We start from the raw sequence: 25,029 nt of genomic DNA on the forward strand, positions 1-25,029 counted from the left end.
ATATGTTTTTGCAGCAAAACTTGGATGGAATTGGGAAACCGTCAACCTAAGTGAAGTACCTCAGGAATCAAATGCATGTTCTCGCTTAAAAGTGGGATGAAGCCAAGAGTTTGCAAAGGGCATCCAGGCATTGGAGACTCCGAAGGGGGAGGGCGGGAAGGGAGGAGGGATGAAAAATCACCTCTCAGGCACAATGTGCTCTAAAGGGGGTGAGACAAAAAGCCCAGACTTCTCTATTACTGTACAAAGCAGTCATGTACCCCCAAATCATTTGTACCCCTAAAGCCATTAAAATGAGGAAAATAATTTTTTAAAATGGCTTAACAGTGACGGCTTCACATAATTCAACCTCACAGACTGCACAGCAACCAAACTGCATGATTGTCTTTTCAGATAACTCAGAAAAGTTCTAAACAGTTCCATTTTTGTAGGCTCTTTCCTTTTCAAGGATTGGAGAATGTTCTAATAATTCATCTGCAGTTATTTACTAGTTTCAATTCAAGTTAAATTAAACACTGACTTGATGACTGAAAACAATGCTGCGATCTAAAACAGCCATGGAACTGATGAGGATTTCCAACACAGAGTATCCATCATCTACATGGAGCAGCTTCAGCACTTTGTGAATGTTATTGATGCTTATCCAGTCGTCTCGAGCTTCCTTTCAACTTTAAGGCAATCTAAAGCCACCACAAAAATGCCCCTCTAACAAGCCAATCTTTAACATCTCTGCCTCAAAACTAACTTGGAAGATTCAAGCCAACCGTATTTTAACATGCACCTTCTGACAGGATATAGGCACTTCGTCAACTCAACAGAAGAGTGTCACTGGATTTTGTATTCTAATGGTCCTTCCATGGTTGGGTCTAAGTGCTGAGTTGTTTGAGTGGCTCCGCCAGCCATGTTTGTTAATTAGTGTCTAACATTTCCACCTCTCTGTAAGTTGCAACCTCTCATAAAAAATGCATGATTTGATTGGTTTAGGAATGACAACTTCATTTACAACAGACAAATAAACACCAGACCCCACTCAGCATTCTTTTTCCATTTATTAATTACCCTCCCCCTTCCTGGCCTTTGGGATTTGTACTTAGGGAATGAAAATAGATAACTAGGATAATTTTCTTTTCTTAATCATGTTTAAGCAAAAATGATTAAGTATCTCCTTCTTCTCTTTTCAACAAATGAGGCTGCCCCCCCCAAAAAAAAATCCTACTAAAAATAAATGGTAAGTTTTGAAAGATGCTTTTAGGGCTATTTCATATTACCCATGTTTAAAATGTGAACATTAAACATCTGAGCAAGACGTCAGCTATTATTTCTAGCAGCTAGCTACATTTATTCATCTTGTGTTCTACATTAATACTAACTTTGGGTGATATTTCACCAAAGGAAGATCTCTCCTCCAGTGCTGCTCGTTCTGCGTGAGTTTGAGTCTCATTTCACGGTCTCGTTTTGATTCCTACCATCTACTCTCACGTGTGAGAGTGTTCACCAACTCTGGAAATTACCTGTTGGCAAAGTTTAGAGAAGTCCTGAGGATGGGTCAGTGGTTCTATAAGTACCCCTGTCCTGAAGCTCAGTCTTCTAAAGACCAAACTCGGGGCTCAGGTCTTCAAATATATGGCAAGGAACAGACATGCAAATGGCAAACGTAAACTCAGATGAAGATAATGTGTGAGAAGAGAACGTGGGAGGGATGCTATGTGAAGGAATAAAGCAAGAACACTTAATGACAGCACAAGATTAGTGACAGGAACCCTACTTTCATGATTTCTGGCAGATCTGAACATGTAGTCCAGAATGAGGACTTGGGAAACTTGGCTCTTTATGGTTGTTTTATAGTGGAAAGAAATTCACAGAATCTTAACATCTGGGTTTGACTTTGCCAATCACTAGTACTTACAGTCAGATCACTTGACCTCCTTAAGCTTTGGCGAACTCACGTTTGAAGCAAGGATCCTATCAGAAAACTCACTGCCAAACTGTGAGGGCTGAGTCTGACAATGGACGTAAAGCACACATGCACCATAAAGTACCGTGTGATTATAAACTCTCTTCTTCTTAAGGGCTATAACAAGTGAAAATGCTTTGCAACTCTTCATGTTCATGTCTCACCCTGTGCTTCTAGTTTGCAGAGTAGGGGTCTACCTGGCCACAAGGACTGCAGTGGGGAAAGAAAGGATGGCGAACACCCTTCTGCCTCTCACCCCGGAGTCCCCACCCACCTGTAAAGAACACTTGAATGTTTTTATGTTGAGAGAGTGCCAATGAACAAAAGCTATCCTGGCGAGTTCATTTATTCAACAAACATTTGTTGAGCACCACCCGGGGTTAGCGGCATTAAGCTGGGCTCTAAGAATGTTCCCTCTCCTCAAGGAATTTGGAGCTCAGTATGGGACAGACTGAGATGTCAACAATAGTGGGGAAAGGAGAGCAGCAGGTGACAGGATACATTTAAGCACATGACGTGGTAAATTAAAATTAATGGATGTTTACATCTACATTCCCAGTATCGCGAGACACCATGCGTGAGGTGTCACAAGGCTGGACACTGCGTGTGGGTACACATGTCCTCGAAGCTGAAGAAAAAGGCAGGGGCTCAGCATGGAGTTTGGATTTCCCCCTTTGGACTCATCAGACACATCTGTTTTTCCTGCCACAACACGCAACAACATCCACATACTCCTGCCGTGTGTCAAGAATAACGGACAACTTCAGCACACAGCCCAGCTCCTCCCACTCGGGAACGCATCTGGAAGACTAACGGGCACTTACAGGGATAACCTCAAAAATCCCCTAATCTCTTCTGTGCTTTTAATAGCTGTGATGACGATGGAGAAATCCCAACCAGTAGAGGGAAGACTCCTAAAGCTGCTGCTGGGGTAGAATGCCGGGTCTCCCCACTGACTGGGGATGGACAGAAAGGCAAGGTCTAGGATGAGGCAAAGTCTAGGACGAGGTGAGGTCTAGGACCAGGAGCAGGTGAGGATGAGGTGAGGATGGTTATGGTTGGCCCGCCCACGCCCTCAGACAGGCAGCACAGGAAGACGACCTGGTCTGTGGGGGGAAAATAATGCCTTACGTATTGGCATTTCCTCTGGACCATTCAGTTGGATCTGCTCAGCCACGGGTCCTAGAGACCCAGGCGTGGGCTTAGCAGAGAAGTCTGGTTCAGGATAAATATCTGTGGTCAGCAGCCTACAGAGATAGCAGGGACAATCAGGACAAATGACAGGGACCTTAGGCAGTCATGGGGGAGCAGAACGGGTGAACACAGAACGGGGGCACGTCAGCGTCTAAGAGGTAATATCTCATCACACTCTGCTTGCAATCTCTACAAAAAACATCTGAATTCTTTTAGCTTAGGAGAAAGTGTCACTTTCTCCTTCGTGGATGAGGAAGGCTCGGCATGTCTTTCTGTTTCTCCCTTTCAAAAATCAGTGTTGGGCCTGGTCAGCTGGCATATTTTTTATTTCATTATTTAGCGTTTTACTAAAGTCTAAGCTAAATTTTTGTTCCCAGCAAACCTTTTAAAAGTTAAAAAAACGGAGAGATCTTTCATAGAAACAAAGAACTGAGTATCACGTGTTTTCACTCATAAGCAGACCTTGAACAATTATCATAATACTATAAGAAAAGGACTGGCAGTAGCGGGAAACTGCTGGGAGGGGGCGGGGAAGCAGGATTGGCAGTAGTGGGAGTTTGCCTGGGGGGGGCACCCCTCATCAACAAGGGTGGCTGCATAATGAACATTTGTCTACCTAACCCTGAATTGTACCCCACATCTTTAAAATAAAAAAATTAAAAGCAAAAAAAAAAACCCAACCTTTTAAAAGTTACTACTGGAAATGTTTAAAGTCCACATAAAACTTGAAGAGCGTATCACGTTTAGAGAAGGCAGTCAAGATGAAATGGCTATGAACACATCCGGAGAATCCAAACTACAGCACCTACCCAATCGCTGTTGCGAGAGACCAAAGGCCTGGGATACATGAGACTCTGGGATGCTATTCTGGGAACTGGGTACCTGGCTCAGTTGACTTAGACCCGCTCACATGACAGCCTACCATGTATGTAACGTGCTTGCCATCTTCCTTCCCCCATCCATGGATGTCAGTGCCTACCTCCTCTGAAGCAAACTCTGTAAAAATGTAATAGGGGCACGTCCCTCAAATCACACTTCTACTTAGCCAGCATCATCAAGACACAGCTGAGAAAGCTGCCAAAGACTGCCACAAGGACTAAAACCTCTTCAGCACTGCTCTCTCCTGCCTTCCCAGCCAATAAGGAGGTCTCAAGGCTAGGCAGCTGGGCTGAGTCCCAAGTTCATTTTCACTAACACTGACATGCTGATTAGGACCACCCGGTCCTGGGCTGTGTGCCTTCCTCACTGCTGAATTTTTCCCCCTCAAGGCCAAGGGTGAAGGAGACTTCACTCATCTGACTCAGAGACACAGTCGTCACTGATGAGAAAACAGTAAGGCTTATGAATCTCCAAAAACGTGTCTTAAGAAGTAGATGCTAATTAGCCCCCAATTAATTCAGCTTTCATCAGATACGGCACGATGGAAAGGGGTAGAGGAGTGTGAGGATGAGAGATATCAACCCTGTCCAGACTTAGTGGACAGGATTTTCCCCTGAAGAGTTAGTCATGTGGTTGCGATCAGCAAAACGAACACGCCTCTGCTTCTGTGAGTCCCAGCGGAAGCCTGGTCCTTTTTACCTCCCAGTCTACAACCTCCTCCCAGATCCCCTTCTCTGCCAAGGGTAACACACCATGGAGCAGGTCTCCGGCCCTATTTGTGTCTCCTTCTCTGGGTGTACACTCTTCTCCTGGATCCTCTGTTCATGTTCTGCCCTACCTGCAGCTCACTCCTTGGTGCTGGTCTGATGCAACTGGTGTTGGTTGAGGCAAATGCCGGCCACAGTCATTTCCAGATTTATGTGACGACGATTGATTTTGTGTGAACAGACTGCTACCCGGGGCGTTTATTGCGCTTAAAGTGATTAGAAATAATCCAACACATGGGAGAAACTTCTCCAAATCCACAAGATGTAGAATGGAAACCAATAACTCACTCAAGGGGAAATCTCACACTGTGGAGGGCAGACATTGTTCTCTTTATGCCTCTCAAATGGCAGCGCTATGCATATTGACAGCAGCCCTTATTAAGCGATAGCACACTCCACCCTGGCATTCATGTGGCAGTTAAATTTTCTTTGTCAGCCAGTCTCTCGAGCTGTGGGTAGCAAGAGAAATGGGGCAGTCGATGCTTTGCTCTCCTGGTAAGGAGTTTTGAGTCTGTGAACGATGGGCCAGCAGGACCTCTACACGACCATGGATGTGAGGGTGGACGTGAGCTTATCACAGATTAACTCTTTGAGGCAGTCAATCACTCCTTTTGCTTTAGGGCTAATTTATTCTGGCCAGAACAACTATGCTTAAAAGAGCACCATTTCCATCCATCCCTTACAGATGGAGACGTATTAACTCCACAGAAGTCCACTCAGAAGCTTCTCAGCATTTTTTTGAGGACAGTTGGGAGGGATAAGGAGAGTTGCCCATTCAAGGAGGGCGGAGAACACAGGCATCCTCATGTCCTCACGTTCTCCTTCTCTACTGTCCTGCATGGCTAGGTTGCCCCACCCTACCTTCAGAAAGTTTGAAAGACAACAGGGAAGAAGGCGGCCTCTTCAGTCACAGGGGACCTCTCTCCTCTCTGGAACTCAGAGTAGGGAACACACCAGCCTCATGCTTGCAGGAGGTACACGTGCACTGACACCCAGGGGTGCCCATAGGGGACTGGGAGGGACTCCCAGGAAACAGCTTCAGGGAGGCCTGGTCCTACGGTAGACTGCTTCGCAGACTTTACTATGCAAACAGATCACCCAGGATGGGAATTTTTCCATTTATAAAGAAATTTAAATTTTGTTTTGAGTTGGAATCTCATTCTGTCACGCAGGCCGGAGTGCAGTGGCATGATCACGGCCACCATAGCCTCAATCTGCTGGGCTCACGTGATCCTTCTGCCTCAGCCTTCCATGTAGCTGGGATGACCAAGGCACCACCACTCTGGCTAATTTTTTTTCTTCCCTTAATTGTAGAGACAAGGTCTCATCATGTTTCCCAAAGCTGGTCTTGAACTCCTGGGCTCAAGCAATCCTCCCACCTTCCAAAGTGCTGGGATTACGGGCGTGAGTCACTGCACCTAGCCTATTTCCTTTTTAGGGTGCTCAATGTGACGTTTTGATATACAGATACATGGTGAAACAGTTATCACAACAAAGCTAGTTAATATACCCATGCCCTTACACAGGTGTGTGTGTGTGTGTGTGTGTGTGTGTGTGTGTGTGTGTGGTGAGAACCAGGGGTCTAGTTTCCATGCAGGTCTGCGGTGGGGCCTGGGAGTCTGCATTTCTAATGCACTCCCGATGCTGCAGGTTGACTGTCCACACTGGGGAGCAAGGCTCTGCTGTGCCTGTGGGAAGATGACCAGCAGGTGAGGTCCCCACACATCCAGACCAACAGTGGAAGAAGAAAGCAAGTTATCTCCACCACTTGGCCCTGGGGGGGGTCCATGACGACCGATTCTCCCGATGGCGGTTCTCAAACTTGGCTGAACACTGGAATCCTTTGAGGAGCTTTAAAAATACCTATCTCGGTGCCAGGCTCTCATCCCAAGATGCTTCTGTGCCCGTGGTGTGGCCCAGGCACAGGCAGCTTGAAAAGCTCCCCAGGTAAGTCTATTGTGCAGCCAAAGTCACGAATGACCACCCTCGCTTTGGATGGAGATGACTTGAGCGTCAAGGACCACTTTCCTTTCTCTTCATCAATTCTTTATTAACCCATCTCGTGCGTGCATGTATCGCTTTGGGTAAATGGCCAGAAAGGATGTCATTATCGGCTCTCTGGATCCTTCTCAAAGATGGAGATGAGAAAAGGAAACACCCATTTTGACAGCCTCCTGTCATAGCAGGAAGGGCTATGGACAGCCTGTGGGCTCGGGCTGCTGATTCTTTCCATCGCCCCGTTTGGCATCTTGCTGAGAAATCCTGAGGACATGGGTGAGAAGAAGGATCTGCTGTCCATCCGCACTGACCGGTGTGTGACCATCAGCAGGTCACCTGTCACCTGATCTTTCGGGGCTTCCATTTTCTCACCCATAAAATGAGGAGCTCGGGTGACAGGAGCGACTACAGTCCATGATCTGACTGTATCTGGCCCACTCACCTCCACAGGCCTTTCTTCCTCTGTGGACCCAAGCGACACTCAAATTTAAAAAACATCTTGCCAGGCTCGGTGGCTCAGCCTGTCATTCCAGCACTTTGGGAGGCTGAGTCGAGTGGACAGACTGAGCCTGCAACGGGTTCGAGACCAGCCCTTGTCTCTACAATAAAACAAAAATTGGCTGGGCATGGTAGCACGCGCCTGTAGTTCCAGGTACTTGGAAGGCTGAAGTGGAAGGATCGCTGGAGCCCAGCAGGTCGACACCGGGGTGCTGTGAATGTGCCACTGCACTCCAGCCTGGGTGACAGAGTGAGACTCCAACTCAAAAATAAATAAATAAATAATAACCAACATCTATCAGAATTAACCACAGGATTTCCTGTGCTCCTGATTCCTTATATTTTTCTTACTGGTGATATCTAGTTTTTGTTAATGACTTACAGAGGTTTTATATCTAGGCAACTCTGACTCAGGAGCAATTTAGGCAACTCAGTGACTTAAGATTCTCTAATAAATAATAAAATGATATTTGTGAGATTTTCTTGGGGCTGTGATTATAGTTAGTGCTTTTAAGAGCTGCAGGAAAAAAAAATAACCTAAGAACTGATCAAAATCTAGGCTCACGCTCCTGTGCCGACTTAAGTGATAGCTTACAAATATTAGCAAGTCATAAACCAGATATTGGCAATGGATTAGGAAGACAGAATAAGGTTAGCTTGAATTAACTGACAGCTGTATTTACATCATTACTTGTGTCTAGTTGGAGTAGGTCAATTATTAGCCATAAAAGATAGTCACCGGTGTGTCATCAGAGAAATTCTCTCAAACTTAGAACAGCAGACTCCTCGTTGAAAAGGCAACCAGAGTTGGGAAACAAATGACTGTTTTCTTGTTTACTGAGGGTTTTATTGTTTGCACGTGATCAACTATATATAAGGCTTTTATCACAGTTCCCAGGATATAGTAAATACTCAATACATGTTGCGACTGTTACTTTGATTACTCAAACATTATCATTTGATTAAGATTATCTGAATTCCAAAAGCCACAAGAAAAAAAGTGATCATGCAGATAAAACATTTGTAACACCAAAATCTGCTAGAAACATACGTATCCTGAAGTTCTGTACCTACTGCTGAGAATTTAGCATATAATATATATGCAACGACAGCGATCCAGTTCGACTTCCTCATCCCTATGGCTCGGTGACACTATTTCCACTGTACACAGGGTCCTCTATGCTACTTTATACAAAATTCCCACAGTTTCCTGGCATTTATTTATTTATATGTTGCTTTAGAAAGCAGGATTTATTAAGAGGACACAAAAGCTCCCACAGCGGGAGGGGACCCGAGGGGGTTGCCCCCCGGCATTTATTTAAATACATGTTTTTCGGAAGAAACAAGGATGCTATATATGGGTTGGCAAGTACATCAAATGTGGAATGTCACTAACTAAAATACATCCCGTGACCCACGGTCGCTCAGTGACGTTTCCAGTAGAGGAGAGGAGTTTCCAAGGAATCCACCCTTCACTGTCACTCAGTTCTTTCTGTCCCCGAGGTGTAACCCTGTTGCAGAAAGTGTCGGTCTACAGATGACTGAGAACCTCCCATGGCATGACTAGCTCTGACTGTCGTAACTGAGAGGCACAGGTGAGCTGAACCTGCACCTCCAAATACACCTGCCATTTAAATTCATACAGAAACTACCATGTGACGACTACTCAGAAGGGACCCAGAACTTGCCCTGACCTGCCCTTCAGGGCCTGGCCTTTCATGCCAATTGGCCTCCTGAAGAGGAAGAAGAGTTGGGTGGGGAGGACCAGAGCAGGTGGCTGAATGGGGACAGGGAGGGCAGGAACGTCCAAGCTTCTGGACACTCGACACAGAGCTCCCCACTAACTCTATCGCCTTGCTCTTGAGGTCGCCACGATCAAGGGAGCAGCAGTCAGCGCCCCACAGGATCAGGGTGGGGACCGTGTTCACTCGCCACCCTGTCTGTGGTGTCTGCCGCCTGGCCCGTCGTCTCAGCACCCCAGTCTGCCGTGGAGAGTCTGGGCCCTCGTCAGCAGCAGCAGGTTCAGGAGCTCAGACGGTCATGCAGATGTCACTGTGCAGACATCGGTGTCCTCACCCATAAGACATCAGGGCAGAAGGAGCTGCTCTTGAAAGCCCTCCAGGTGTTTCCAGGGCAGCAGGGTGTAACGACAGGGCGGGTGGAGACTTCTGGCGGTTTCACAGCCTCAGCCTTTGCCCTGCCATGCCCCCAGGGAGACATAGAAGTGGAGATGATGGGGCCTTGGGACGCAGACCGTAGACTGGGGCTGAAAGCCTGTGGGTGCAGAGAATGGAATGCACCCCCATAACACGCATGCAACAAGACAAGGCTGGAACTCGGTGCCCCACTGAGGAAAGATGGTGTGTGTGTCATCACCCGCTTGATGGCTGTCGTTGGCCTTCAGCTTCCTCCTAGAAAGCTGTGTCGGTGACCTTGGACCCCAGCTTCCAGCACACACCTTGCCTGGCTCCCTGAATGCTGTCTGTGACCTGTGCAAGACAGCACCGTTCCAGGTCTCGGGCAGAGCTATGACCATGTGTCCTCAATGCTCCTGCCACGGCAGGACCGACTTGGGGTGTGTGTGTGAGAGTGAGAGAGAGAGAGAGAATGTGTGTGTGTCTGTGTGTGAGTGTGGTCTGCCCAGCTCCCCCCAACTGTGTGTTGGAGTGTAGGTGTGTATGTGTGTGTGAAGGGAATGTGTGTGTGAAGGGATGGTGTGTAGAGGGTGTGTGTGTCTGTGTGAGTGTGTGAGTAGTCTACGCAGCTCACTCTGACTTGGAGGGTGTGTGTCTGTGTAGGGTGTGTGTGTCTGTGTGTGGGTGCAGGGGTATGTGTGCTTGAGTGTGTTGAGTGTGTGCGTGTGCGTAGGAGCGTGTGTGTGTGTGTGTGATCTGCCCAGTTCACTCCAAGGGGTGTGTGTGTGAGTATGTGTAGGGGTGTGTGTTGTGTACAGGAGTGTGTGTGAATGTGTATGTAAGGATGTGTGTGTGTGGTCTGCCTAGCTCACTCTGAGGGGTGTGTGTGTGTGTGTGTGTGTGTGTGTGTGTGTGTGTGTGTGGAGGGTGTGTGTATATGTGTGTGTGGTCTGCCCAGTTCACTCTGACTTGGGGGATGTGTGTCTGTGTGTGTGTAGAGGTGCATGTGTGTGAGAGTGCATGTGGAATATTGTGTGTGTGTGAGAGTGGGTAGCCTGCCCAGTTCACTCCAAGGAGGTGTTTGAGTGTGTGTGTATATTATGTGTGTATGGAGGGGTGTGTATGTGTGGAGGGTGTTCGGGTGTGTACATGGTCTGCCCAGCTCACTCTGACTCGGGTGTGTGTGTGTGTGTGTGTGTGTGTGGTCAGCCCAGCTCACCACTGGGCGCACTCAGTGCAAGCAGAATGGGCGAGCTTTGCGGAGCCACACCCTCTGGTGAGCTGCAACAGTGGGCGGGGCTGGCTGGGGACTCCCACCCGTTTTCGATCGCTCCAAGGGGGCACGCGGTCCTTCTGGACCCTCCACCCGCCACAGGTGCTGGGACTGGCGGGCCTGCAGCTGATACACGGCGAAGTGGGCACTCTGGTTTGACCCAGCTGCCTGCAGACAAGTGACCAGCTGTGGCCCCCCATACAGGCCACTCACTTTGAGCTCGGCCACCTCGTCAGGACAATGGGGCGACAGACACAAGCCTTGTGGGGTGGCCCTGAAAATCCAACCGCGGCCCCAGAGCCTCCCCGTGGCCATCAACAGCGTGGCTACCTCTGTCATGGTGCCTGCTGCTGTTGGTCTGCGTGGCCCCCTGAGTCATGCTCCTGGTGCCCTCAAATGTGGCGAACAACGTGCCTAAATCCACTGTCACGAGGCTAGCCGGCCGGGGAGTCTCAGGAACCACAACTTTCAATTCTAATTCCGTCCCTGCAGTGCTTGGGAAGGTCAGAGAAGTTAATTTAATCTCTGGCACCTCCGTGTCCTCAGTGTAACAAGGTGAATGCTATCGATATATCACCTGAAATATTTTTAGAAGGGATAACAAATAAACAACTCCATAAAGCCATTTACAAACACACACGGCACACTTATCCATGTTAACTGGGGACAGGAATCAAACAGATAAAAAAAATCCACCAATAATCCTGAAAACTCATTAGCTTAAACGTCCCCCTTTCTTGTCACGCCAAGGCTGCACGCAAGGAAATAAACTGACTGGTGAGAGTTCATCCCTTTCCTGTCTCTGTTCCCTGGTGGCAAAATGCCGCCTGCCGAGCCTCCAGTTGGGCTCAGCCAGAGGGCAGAGGGAGGCAGATGCCCAGGGAGCCTCAGAGTGGATGGTCACACCTTGAACGGTTCAGACCTATCGAATGAAGTCCTCTCAAGTTACCAGCCCCTCACTGACGTACGTCCAGCCACATGCAGGGAGACATTTTCATTAACTAGGACACAACTACAGACCACGGATGCATGGACGGCAGAGAACAGCCCTGCAAGACTGGAAAGGATCGTTTCATCTGGCCACTCTGTTTTGCAGCTAAAGGAAGCAATTCCAGGTGTGTTTTCAGCCCTGGAGGAGGAAGACATGGCAGCACGCACATGTGTCCGGTGTGCTGATGGGAAGTCATGGCAATCAGGGAGCGTGAGAGGCATAAAAAAATTTGTCACTCTGTGTTCCTCTCTGCTGTCTCCCACACGTACTGCTGATCAGTTGTCCTTTCATCTCAGTGGCAGTGGGTAGTGTGACCTATGAAGACACTGCCCGAAATATCGCTTTATTGTCAAAACAACTTTAATAGCTTTTGTCATAATACTAATGAGACTGCCCAAGCACCTGGGTATGATGACAGTCTCTGGCTGAAACCAGCAGCGGGACACATGGAGCTCCCTTCCCTCCTAAGTGACCAGTGCGCCCCCTCCTGCTCTAACCAGACTAGATCCGGTCAAGCAGTGGAGTCCCATGATGCCTCTGAGCCTGGCCTTGGCTTACCCTGATTTGGCCATGCCTTATTTTCTGGTGGGCAGGGAAGAGCCCCTGTGCTCCTGGGAGAACTCTCTTCCCACCCACCCGTGTCAGCCCTTTTTCTTTTCTTCTCTTTCTTTTTTTAGGGACAAAGTCTTGTTCTGTTGCCTAGGCTGGAGTGCAATGATGCAATCACAACCCACTGCAGTCTCCAACTCTTGGGCTCAAGTGAGCCTCCTGCCTTAGTCTCCTGAGTAGGTGAGACTACAGGCGAGTGCCACCACACCTGCTTAACTTTAAAAAATGTTTTTTAGAGACGGGAGGGGCTCACTATGTTCCCCAGGCTGGTCTTGAACTTCTGGTTTCATGCAATCCTCCTGCTTGGCCTTCCAAAGTGCTGGGATTACAGGGGTGAGCCTCCACACTTGGCCTCGTATCCTTTTGTTGTGGCCTAAGGCCTGAGGAGCTGAACTGGCCAGGCCATTTCACCTGGACATCATCTCCTGGGCTGTCCTCACCCACGTGAGAGACTTGAATTCTGTCCAGCAGCATATGATCTTTTCAGGGATGGACATTCATGGAAACCTCACACTCCAACAACACAATTTGGATAACTTCCCAGCTTTATGTCAAACATTCCCCTCTTTCATTTGACTATTGTAACTCACCCCTTTCTCTGCAATTCCATCTAGATCTTTCATCAAATTCATAGACTTCCCTTCCCAATCTTTTTGTAAAATCTTATCAGCCTTTCAGGAACTGAGGTCTATATAAGCAAACTTAATAGTCCCAATTTGCTCTTGTGCTTGTCTGAAATCTAGCTATTATTTCATTTTGCCATTGTACCATCTACCAGGTCCTCACACATGAGAATAACTAGATACCAATAACCCTCAAGCAATGACACAGGGCAATTTTGCAAATCTGACGAGGCACCAGTGCTAGGGCATTTATACACATTCTCTCATAAGCCCTTAACAGTCCTGTTAATCAGGTGTGGTACTGACACTATGCTATTTGCAAAACACAACAGTAATGCCTTCCACGGGGCTCGGTGGCTAAATAGTGGTATGGCTGCTCCCTGCTGCAACCCTATGCTGCCATTTCCAACTCTTCACCACCAAAGAATCCTCATTAATTTCCTCCCAGAGATTTCCATGCACTGAGTGGGCTACATTCTAAAAGTAGTCAGTTTTTCCTTTTGATCACAGCCACACATCAATCACTGCCCATCAAAGTTACTGAACCGATGGACTGCCAGCCCAAAGCAAAACCACCCGCCATTCAGGTGGCGTGTACAACTTTACGGCAGGTGAAACAGACAATTCCAGTGGCCTTTAAGGAAGCATTAAAATATGCTTTCCTCGGCCAGGCTCGGTGGTTCAGCCTGTAATCCCAGAGCTTTGGGAGGCCGAGGTGAGTGGGTTGCCTGAGTTCGCAGGTTCGAGTCCTGCCCGGGCAACTTGGCGAGACCTTATCTCTACAAAAAAATCAAAAATTAGCCAGGCATGGTAGCGAGTGCCTGTAGTTTCAGCTACTTGAGGTGGAAGGATCGCCGGAGCCCAGCAGGTCCAGGCTGTGGTGGCCGGGAGTGTGCCACTGCACTCCAGAGTCTGGGTGACGGAGTGAGACTCCAACTCAGAGAAAACACACACACACACACACACTTTCCTAGATCCCCAGGGCCTGGGCCTGCAGACAGGGGCCCACGGGGCCAAAGGTTTCCTTCTATCCTCCAACTTCCTCTCCCAGATTTAAACTGGTGAGCTGGAACCATCTTGTCGCACCTGGCTGAGCCCCACTTGGGGCTGGCCCTAACCTGGATCCGTCCTTCACGCTGGTGTGGCTCTGAGGGTGGGAAGGGGATTCTTCATCCCCAGGGCACACCTGGGCATGCTCCTTGGCATCACAGTCCTTAAAAAGTCATGTTAAAAAGAAACAAAGTCCTTGTTTTCTGTTTAGCTTTCATTTCTGTTAGAATTGAGTATGACATGAGAACAACAGAGACGGGCAGGAGAAAGGTTCCAATCAGGCAGTCCCAGCGGGCCAAATATCTCAGCCCAGATCAAAACTGCAAATGTCAATCTGCAGCATGGACCCCAAGAGGATGTCCTGATGTCCACATTCCATAGCAGACACATGCTACATGTTGGGTGGGGACCCAACAAGGGGTCACACCTCTAGAAACAATGCCTTGGGAGGCACATTTCCCCAGGGCTCAGCGTTTCATGGGCGGGGGCCCATCTAGCCTCCATGCCTCTGTCAAGAAGCCAGAAGGAAGGGACCACTGTCATTCAACAGGAGCTCTCAGGCCGCCACTCACATGCTCCAGGAGCCAGGCATGATCCAGATTCAAAGCACAGACCAAGAATTATAATTATACTGAGGAGCTGAGACAGCTGATGAAGTCTAAAATGAGAAAGTTGACTACAAAGTAATTAAGAATATGTTGGTAGGCCACATAGAAAGTGGGACTAAGTTCTAGCTTCCTTCATTTATTTGGACTGGTGTGTGTGTGTGTGTGTGTGTGTGTGTGTGTGTGTGTGTGTATCTATAGGTACGTGAACACATACGTAAATATAGCTCTGTGTCTATGAAACAAATTATCACTAAACACATTAACATAATAACATAAATCTACATTGATCTTTTATTTTAGAACATTTGGAATATTTGTGGGCAGAATTATTATTATTGTTTTTTACAAATAAAACTCGACTCCTTGGAAATATTTTATAAAACGAACCCATTTGGGCACTGAATATCCAAGAGCTATTTATGAAACATTTCCCATGCATAAGCACGGGGGTGGGCTTTGCTTTCTGGTGATTCAGTTATAAAGGGCATGGCTGCTATGGCAGTATTTCTTAGTATCTAGACTAGCACCAGGCAAACAACAAAAATCAATGCATATTTATTGAATGAATGAATGAATGTTCTGTGTGATATAAGACCTTGAGGACTCAAATCTGTTTATGCAGATGTTTCACTGTCTTTCCATAGCCATTTCAAATAAAAGGTATCTGAAAAAAAACTTGACCTAATGTGGTCCAGTGAGGCTTCGATTCACATGTAATTAGTAGTTATAGGGTTTATGCTCAGTGCTTTTCTGCTTCTGACAAAATACCATTTGCACGTGCACACACATCCTTGAGATCTTGACATCCCGGGTAAGTTTTGGGGGAAATTTCCATGCTATGTAGAGACCAGGTTGGAGAGATTTTACTACAAAAACAATGTTGATGATGATAAGATAAAAATAACAATCATGGCTCTCTCAGAACAAAGGCATCAGTGAGAGTCAAGCTGTTCTTCTGAAGAATAATAATGCCTAGCACTCCACTGTTAAAAAACACAGGGGGACAATTCCATGGAAGGCTGGGTGAAAGCCTTCCTGGGCGGAAGGTGCCTACACACAAAGGTAAATTGCCTCTTCCAGGGCAAGCCAGGAGGGGACCCATTCACTTCATGTGGGTGAACACGCTTGTCCCAAGAGGCTACTTTACTTACGTTTCCTCCGACTGGCTTGGGCTCATTTGTTTTTATATCTCAAATCTACGGGTAGTCCTTGCCTGAATGGCATGTGATATTATAAAACACCTTTCAGGATGCCACTGCCGAAATGGAGGGCTCTAAACAAATGTTCTCTTAGGGCAGTAACTCCTTAAGATAAGCTGCATTTAATAAAACTGGTAGTGATTCTAAAAAGAAGAGGGTGAGGCGTATTCAGAGAAAATGTCTGGAAGAAATTTGCAATTAATATTTTACAAGACATTTAGATTCTGCAGATTCCTCCTTGCTGTTAAAATTTAAGAGCTTTTTCAAAACTGTATTCCTCTCTGTTATTACATCTTTAATTAAATTAATTTATACAGTGAATGCTCTAATGATACTGCTGTAGATTTTCAATCAAAAAGTCTTATTACTAGAGACAATATGTGTTAAGACCTTGAAAAAAGAATGACACACTGCTCATTGCTGACACTGGCACAAGGATATTTGGCCCTGACATCTGATTATTGAAAGGATCTTGGTCGTTTTTCTGTACCTCAATTTAAGTCTGTCTTTATTTTTTAATTGAGTGAAATTAGGTTAACATAAACAAAATGGATCTTGCAAGTTGCCTATATAAGCATTTCTCTATGGTCAACACAACGGCAGACAACGGCATTGCTACTGAATCAACTACCAGCTAGGCTGTGTCTGCCCGAAACCCTCAACAAAGGAGGCTGTCTTTAAGCCCAAGTTGATACCGTGTCAGAGTGGGGACAACCAAAATTTGTCCAAGAACACAAATGGCTCAGCAGTGGAAAAAAAATCAGTCTACCAATGCACTGAACCCAGTGGCCTGTGCAGACACAGTTACAATATTCTCCTCAGGCTATGACAAGCACTACTTACCAGGGATGTCAAGATCTCAAGGATATGTGTGTGTGTGTGTGTGTGTGTGTGTGTGTGTGTGTGTGTGTGTGTGTAAACGGTATTCTGTCAGAAGCAGAAAAGCACTGAGCATAAACCCTGTAAGCACTAATTACCTGTCTGCTGTTCATCCTGCCAGCCAGGCCAGCTAAGGACCCCGCGGACTTGACTTCTGCTATGTCCTGCCAATACCAAGCTTAGTGCCAGGTACACAGTAGGTACTTGATGATCATTTGGGATTTATTAATCTCATCAAATGCCAGTAACTAAGGCCACTGCACCTAACATGTGGCCTGTTGCTCGAGTATCAAGGGACCACTTCCAGAGCAGAGCAAGGTCACACTGAGGGAACGACTCCAGACTTTCACTCCTTGCCCTGGGTGTGGTGCTGTGGGATCTGTCCCCTTCATCTCTACCCTTGCATTTCGAAGGTTTATGTTGAGCGTTTCCGAGGACACAAGGCACAGTGCCTTTCCTTCTCGGTGACACCGCAAGAGGCAGGCTTGGGAAATGGGTCCCCCATGACTTTGCACTGCTCAGGAAGGCCCTGATCCCACCGCCCTCCCCTCCATGTAAAGGGTCTCTCAAAATCCATGCGTGACATCAAAAGCAGGATGCCTTTAAGGCAAAACCTAAGAGTAGATATTCGACTGCATAACAGACCCTCCTATCAGCTCGCTTCTGCCTCCTAACTAACCAAGTTCTTTGTTTCCCTCAAGAAAGGAAGATGGCACAGAGCGGGAGAGCCGGGCCCCAAACACTGATCGAGTTTGGGTACAGGATGAAAGTTCCTTGTGAAACAAAAAACGTCAACTGCAAAAGAAGATTACTTAGAAAAAAAACCCCACAGCATTATTTGATCTTGCTTTAAATTGAAAGTTTTGGACACTTCAGAAAAAAAGACAGCCAGTGACTTTTTAATGGATTTTATCCACAGGAAAATGATTACAACCAGAAAAGCTTTAAAGTGTCAGCTGGTAATGCATTTTTCTTTATCCCTTTTATTTTTATTCAGAAAGAAATTGAAGGCATATGGCAAAGTGCATCATTAATTTCTTATTAATTTCATAATATGAAGGCAACCAGTTAAAATAGTAGTATACAACTTTAAATTACCGAACTCACTTGGTATTTAATGAGAGATTTAGCACAGCAGGGTTTCTGTTAAATTAAGTTGTGCCTTCACATCACAGTGGGAAAACAGGTGTATATTGGTTTAGAATTATGGAAATGTTGACTAATTCCAAGGCTTGTAATCAAACAGCAAGGCACCCTGTAATATTTTTTTCCCCAAGAATATGCATTAATCTTTTTTGTCTGGTCCCATTTCTTCCTGTCCACCAAAGGCTTGCAGCTGAAAGGCAGCTACTTTCATGCTTCTCCTCTTGCTGTGAAGGGTGATGTTTATCAGATAAAGCCACACATAAATGCCGAATGGGGAGCTCTGACCTCATTCACCGTATCTGAAATGGCAGACATAGCAAGTGTGGAAGCTGCAGGGCACGAACCGCCAGAATCAGATGTGACTTTCCAAATGTTCGTTTAACCTGCCTCAAGTCATCGGGCATATGAAATTGAACTAGATCAAAAGGAAACAGAAAATAATCCACCAACTATCTTTCCCAACTCCCAAATGGCTATCCTTAACAATGAGTCTCTCAAATCACCGCCCCTGAATTCGGCATGCAGATTGTTTAGGAAGAAGAGAAATAAAACGTGCAACATTAAAAAAAAAAAAATTGGCAAAACATGCTATTGGTTTGCTAAGAAAAGAGTCAGAGTGAGATATCCCAAACAGAAGCACATTCATCAGTCACTTCTATGCATGTCAACACACCCCATCCATCATGTTAACTCCGGGCTTCTGGAGAGGACCCTCATCCATGAGGATTGCATGCCGCGAGCTGGGCTTCTAGTAGCGGGATACATCCAAATTAACCACACTGTGCATTCATTTAACACAGGATATGATTTGGCATCCAACCAGAGGAAACTCTGAATGCTAAAGAACAGTTCATCACCTCAAGTAATTGTTAGAAACACCCCTAGAAGGGATTTTGTGTGCTAATTACTGTAGAGTATTTCTTTTTAAGAGAAGGAATATAAAGGGGTCTTTGGGTCTGATGGGAGCCCGGGCAATAAAATTGTTTTCTTCTAATGTGGGCTGAGCCAGTAAATATTTGTCTTGGTTCTTCCCATCCATAGGGTGACTTAACGCTGCAATCTCCTAGGACTTACAGTGGAAACATTCCATTCACATGGAGGATGAGGATGGAATGCTACTATTTTTTTCTTTTAAGTCACTGAGCAAAGTGCTTTGACTTATTAAAAGCAGTTTTAGGAAGAACCTCTTTAGTGGTTTCAGGGAGAAGTAGTTAAACTGTGAGGGAGCATTCTGGCACCACTCACTTGCTTTTTTGAACCTTCTATTCTTGGATTTCCTTGCATGAAAGGGGAAAAACCAAAGTGGTATGATTTAAGAACAAGGTTCCTAATTCATAGCTTTGGGGTGATTAAGAAGCTAATGTTTTGAAAACTTTTGGTTGAGCACCTTGCCACCACTAATCTAGAAGATTTTCCGTGGCTCTAGAGTGAATCCTACAATTCCATCTTTTCTGAGGGGAAGGAGGCACAATATTTATGTGTGCACATATGCTAGTGTGTACACACGCCAGTGTTTGTGCATGTGCATGTTTGTGCATCTGTTCAGAGACAGATAAATGACACAAAGTTAGAACTATACCCTGAAAACAATATGCACATTATGCTATCTTTTCATCTTACTAAAGCAGGTTTCAATCAAAATCATTATTGTCGTTCTGGTTACCACAGGTTCTTTCTCATAATCAATGCATGCCATTATGATATTGAATGGACCCATCACTGATATTTGGGTCAGTGGGGAAATATCTAAACGCCTAGGGAAGTTGATACTAGCATAAAATACAGAAAAGTGCCAGAAAACCGTTCAGCAATAATGCATTCTGAGGAAGCTGTTACCGGCAACATCAGTTCATTTCTGGTGAATTGTACTAACCATCAAATATTACTGGGAAGGAAATGGAAAAAAATTGTAAGCTTTGTATTTTGTCCTGTAGCAACATGAAGCCACAAATTGGGCATTAAAACACTGACTTGGTTAACCACCATTGACTGTTTAGGAACCATTAGGAGGCTTAATATTATGGCCGTACAGGGTACATTTTGTCCTTTCAAAAGAAAATCTAAAGACAAAATTTGAAAAGAGGCCCCTGGTGGGTAAAAGCTTTTCCTTTTCCATTTGCTTCTCTTGTCTGTGTTGGTTTCTCTTTTTCCTTTTAAAATCTTAGCCCACCCAATACTCTTTGGCAGCCGCAGCTGCCCAGTGGGGTCACTCTGATTTTCTAACCAGGGGACAGGCTATTTGAGAGTGCTTCCCAAGAGCGTGAATGCCAGCGCTTCTTTATGGGTTGGAAAGCTGGTGTGGCGGCCGCAGGGAACCGAGGGGTCAGCGCACACTCCTCAAAAGACCAAAGTCATTTTTTTGGGGCATGAAGAGCCCATAACTAGAACCTTCAGTTGAAAGGACCATTTTCAAGCAATAAAGTGATTCTGGTACAAAAGTAAACCGACTCACCCCAGGTAAAGTTTTAATATTGTGCAGTGCATTCTGGGCCTCAAGTGCAGCTTTTCTTGTATAAAATGTTACGAAACAACAACCTACAGAGAGAAATGAAAAGGTTTTAGAAATTTCTGTGAATGCTTTGCTTAGATATAATGGAGACTGTGGCGAACAAATAATCTACTTAAAAGGATGCACAATTTTAAAATAATAAAGCGTATGAGAACAGTAATAACAACATCTCAAGCATTTACAGTGCCTTTTCATCCTAAATCATATTTATTAGCTTTACCCGCATTGGAGATCAATTCATAACTCCGTGCATCAACCCTCTGGAACACAGCTACTCACGAGGAGGGCGGGGCGGCGGGGGAGGCGTTCGTGGGGCTCGTGGCATGGCAGCCACATGAACGGTACTTAGTCACAGTCGAAAGAGCATAAGCTCACGTTCATCATGATTTTCTTCAAGGGGACTTTGGAAACACTTTCTAAACTCAAAGCCTTACACAGCTGGACGGTGAGCGTCCTGGAAGCTGGGATCATGCCTAATTCTTTTCTTATCCGCACCCCCACGCATCACGCCAACTTCTGTGCATATGACGCTCGATACGTGTCTGCCAAAACGGAAGACTATATTTTCAGTGGTTTGGAAATTAAGCTACAATGCAGCGGGGTACGTGCCCAAACAGATGTCAGCAGACTCTGGCCCATGCACTACGTCTGGTTGTGGCACACCGGCCTCCTTCCTCCTCCTTTTCCAAGAGCCCATGGGAGTCCAGGTCACTCTGGGCAGGCCAGCTCGCACCCTCTTTCCAAGCAGCCTCCTCTACTGGAGAAAATGGTGCTGAAATCTCAGGCCACTCCTTCTGCGCCCTGAAGGAGGAATGGCCTCTTCTCTGACTTGTAGACAAAGCTGTGGTTCAACAACTTGCTCCTCCGTTTCCCAGCATGACCAGTTTGGAAAGAGGGGGTGGGACGAAAACTTTAGAACTTTAAAGATAAAACACGCTACCTTTGATCTGGACTGTCTTTGGTGAGTTGGGTTGAGGAAGAAAGTAAAGCAAGGTATGCACCAAGACTGTGTCTATCAGGATCGTATACACCTCAACTTTACTAAAGGACCTTAACGCACAGAGTCACGCGGGGACTGGAAGAGCCTGGAGAAATGCTCACGTGCCAAGCACAGCAAGCAGCATGAGGGAGGCGTCAGGCACTGATACCGGTTCTATTTAGGGGAATGATGCAAATATGACAGAGAGCAGAACAATGTGGCACGGTTGCAGGGCAGGGAGCTGGCACCGCAAACCCTCCGTGGTTTCAGTCACACATCAGCATTCTCGTTTCTCAAAATAAAAACGCATTCACAGGGGTGGGGGAAAATAAGTATAATCCTATTCGCACGGCATCCTGCAGACATTAAGATGTTTCCTTCTCATCTGGGGGACATTTAGAACCTGCTGTCTTCCACAAGTTAGTCGGATCCCACCGAGATTTAATACATATGAAACCTTTGCCTTTTGGACAAAGCAGGGCTTGACCATGGCTTCTTGGCATTAAAAAAAAACTCTACACACCCAAGGATTAGAAGCCCTTCCGCTATATCCTCTGAATGATGAAGAGAACTGAAAATTATGAAGTTTCTTTAAAGAATCATGGGTGGGGAGACTGACCATTTTTATGCTTTTCACTTCAGCTGTTTTGATGGTGTTTTTTTTTTTTGGTTTTTTTTTTTACTGAGCTAATCAACTTTACTAGTGATTTCAGCTTCATTGGCATGACATAAGCCCCAGAAACACCATAGAAACTGCTCCAAGTCAAGGAATGAATTTTAAACAGGGGAGAGTAAAGTCCCAACTTCCAGTAACCTGTTGCAATCACTTCTTTTTTTTTTTTTTTTTTTTGAGTTGTAGTCTCACTCTGTCGCCCAGACTGGAGTGCAGTGGCCACATCTGGCCACCTCCGGCGATCCTTCCGCCTCAGCCTTCCAAGTAGCTGGAATTACAGGCATGCACTACCATGCCCGGCTGATTTTTTGATTTATTGAAGAGATGAGGTCTCGCTGCCCAGGCGGGTCTCAAACCTGCGGGCTCAGGCAATCCACTCACCTCAGCCTCCCAAAGGCGCGGGATTACAGACTGAGCCACCAAGCCCGGCTTGTTGCAATCATTTTTAGAAGAAAACTGCCAACCGTGCTTCACTAGGCTTAGTATAGAAAGGAAAACAGAAAGAGTCTTCTAGATGCTTCTAGCAAGCAGAATGTCAGTAAGTTGTCCTTTCCCTTTCCTGGGCTGTTGGCGTTGGCTTGGAGACAGGAAACAACAGGGACAGTCTGAGATGAAGCCTCCTTTAAAAATTAACGTCTCAAGAAAGAAGAAGAACCTGATACTTTCATGCGGGTAACTTTTGGGGGTAAGATACTTAAAGAAGATTGAGGAAGGGAGCAGTCTGCTTGGCTGACAAGGAGGAAAACCAAGAGTAAGTTTGGGAGATAAAAAATCAAATGGAAGTCTGGTCACACCACAGCCAAAAATGAAAGGCTCAGGTGGGTCTGAAAGGACACCAGAATGGCAGGGAACAGAAAATGGAGAACTAGACACCATGATAACATAAAAGCAACAAGGAATAAATGACCTAAAGCGAGAGAGTCGTGGGCCTCGTATGTGAGCCAGCGGTCACAGCGCCGATCTCAGGGACAGAGGGGGCTTTCCTGGCTGCCTTATGTACCCGAGCAAAACCCCGGCTTCTTCTCATACTCTGGGAGTCCACCGGTTGAACAGTTCACCTGCTCTTTAAATGGTAAAATGTCACCCTTGAGAAAGGAGACAGTTGTTCCTAGCTACTGCATCTTTGTGTGAATTTGGCTACTTGAGCGCTTTCCTCTTGGCAAATAGATGCTGGGTGGTTTTCATTTTTGAGAAAGGGAAAGCTCTAAGCAGGGTAGGAAGGCAGGCGAAGAGGGGAAAGGAAAGGAGAGAGGGGTCTAATGTGCAGAAGAAGCGATGGGAAGACACCCCAAATCCCAAACTCTTCCCAAACTCATCCAGGGTCCACTCTGCCCATGCAGGTGTAGGGCAACCAGGGGTTTATCACTAAACTCTGCAGAGATCTTAACTGTTTCACTGTACACCAATTTAAGCAAAAGTTCTTTAGGATCGGGCCAAGAGCAGCTCTGTTTCAGCACAACACCTAGGAGTATCTTCTAGGTGACACCGGTGATGTCCTCTCACTGCCTCTCAGTTGGGCCCAACAGCTCAGGTCCTGCTCAGCTCTGCAGGGGAGCCTGGAGGCTTCGTGCAAATTTGAAAAAGCAGTCCCATCTCCAAGTGGGCACAGTCTTGGCCCCTGTTCATGGTCTCAGCTGGGCACCCTCAATCAAAGAGCAACTTGTAAATGTGCGGTCCTGGGTAGGCAAGAGGATTACCCCCAAGAAGGTCTTCTTTTGGTTTCATACATTCAGTTCCCACATGACTTAGGTGGCCATATCTTACTTTCTCTGCACTCTAGTTATCACTTCTAACTCAGTGGATTAAAAACCAGGTCTGTCTAAAATCTCCCCCATCCCCCAAACGATGTGGATATACAGCCAAGTGTTTCCTCCAGAACAAACACCAGAGAGTCAAAATTATTCTTTACTTATATTGGGCTAAAAAAGTCTTCTGTTCCCTTCAGCATGCATAATGATTCACTTAACAGATACTGTGCTTCGTTAAGTGACCTCGGAATCTGCAGGATAAGTACAGACCTCTACACTTAAACAGTCACGTGAGATTACATCAGTCAGCATCATCCCCCGCCTCCTGCCTCCCCTGCCCCTGCCTTGGGACTCCAGTCTGTACATTTCTAGAAATCAGAATGTTTCTGAAAGACTGTTGTCCCTGGGAGTCTTTTCTCGGCTAACAACTCTAGACTTTCTTATCTATCCATCACTTAGTACGCTCACTTATGATCTTAGATTCACTGACCTGCGGACAATATTTCAACCAAAGGAAGAGAGAATTATCATTATTTGCCCCGAAATGGTAGTTATTATGGCAAAGGTCAGGGTGCTGGGAAAGAGCCCAGAGCACCCACGAAGGCTCCAACAAGGATGGCGTTCTCTTCCTTGCCAGCCCTGGCTGAATGTACAGCTGTTGAGGGAACCACCTGTCTCCTAGGTTTCCCACGCCAGCTGTAACTCAGGTCTGCAACGTACCGGATTTGTTTCCAGGTCAGCTGCTGCACCAGATGGCTCGGCAGTCTGACTCGGGGACAGGCCCCCTCCCCTGCACGCTCCGTGGCAAGTGTCCGCGTAAGGTGTGTGGTTAAACGGCTACAACACCCAGGGGCTCTTCCTTGGCTGTATCAGAGGGGACAGTTCCTCAGGCTTCTGTCATCACTTCTGAAAACCCCTTGCCCTGTGATCTGTGGAGTGGAGGAGGGCAAGGCCCTGTTCTTTGTTAGAGAAGGGGGGTGACTGGGCTGGGACTTGGGACCACTGGGGGCCAATGCAGCCAGATGAGTCAGGCGCTTGAGCAAGTCTCTACTTTCCCACCCGTGCCAGTGCTGGTCATTCTTGCTGCTTTACACACTGACTAATAAGCACTCACTCCTACAACACACCGTGCCACTGTCCACCCAGAAGTTTCTGTCAGGGGCGGCAGCCAAGTCAGAAAAGAGAAGCATGGTGTTCCAAGCCCAGGCTACTTTACGAAAGCCCTTGTTTCTACCAATTCAACAGGTCCTTATAATAACAAAAGCTTTGGGCTTGGGAGTGGAGTTGGGGGATCATCCTTCAAGTGTTGCCTTATCA

General features: G+C 46.5%; 1 protein-coding gene across 15 annotated transcripts in view; it reads right to left on the bottom strand.

Moving 5' to 3' along the window:
• CELF2 (CUGBP Elav-like family member 2) overlaps positions 1–24,690 on the bottom strand; it is a 132,805-nt gene extending 108,115 nt beyond the window's left edge. For 8 of the 15 annotated variants that reach the window (XM_021715907.1, XM_021715906.1, XM_021715905.1 and 5 more), the window contains exon 1: positions 20,256–20,340. The gene's annotated coding sequence lies outside the window, so the exon portion shown is untranslated. Of the gene's footprint in view, positions 1–20,255; positions 20,341–24,676 lie in introns of those variants that run through there. The other 7 variants (XM_021715913.1, XM_008064767.2, XM_021715912.1 and 4 more) reach the window with 2 other exon arrangements.
• Positions 24,691–25,029: the final 339 nt, after the last annotated feature.

Source organism: Carlito syrichta, unplaced genomic scaffold, assembly GCF_000164805.1.
Source record: "Carlito syrichta isolate Samal-C Ts95f unplaced genomic scaffold, Tarsius_syrichta-2.0.1 Scaffold308004, whole genome shotgun sequence".
Lineage (NCBI taxonomy): Eukaryota > Metazoa > Chordata > Mammalia > Primates > Tarsiidae > Carlito > Carlito syrichta.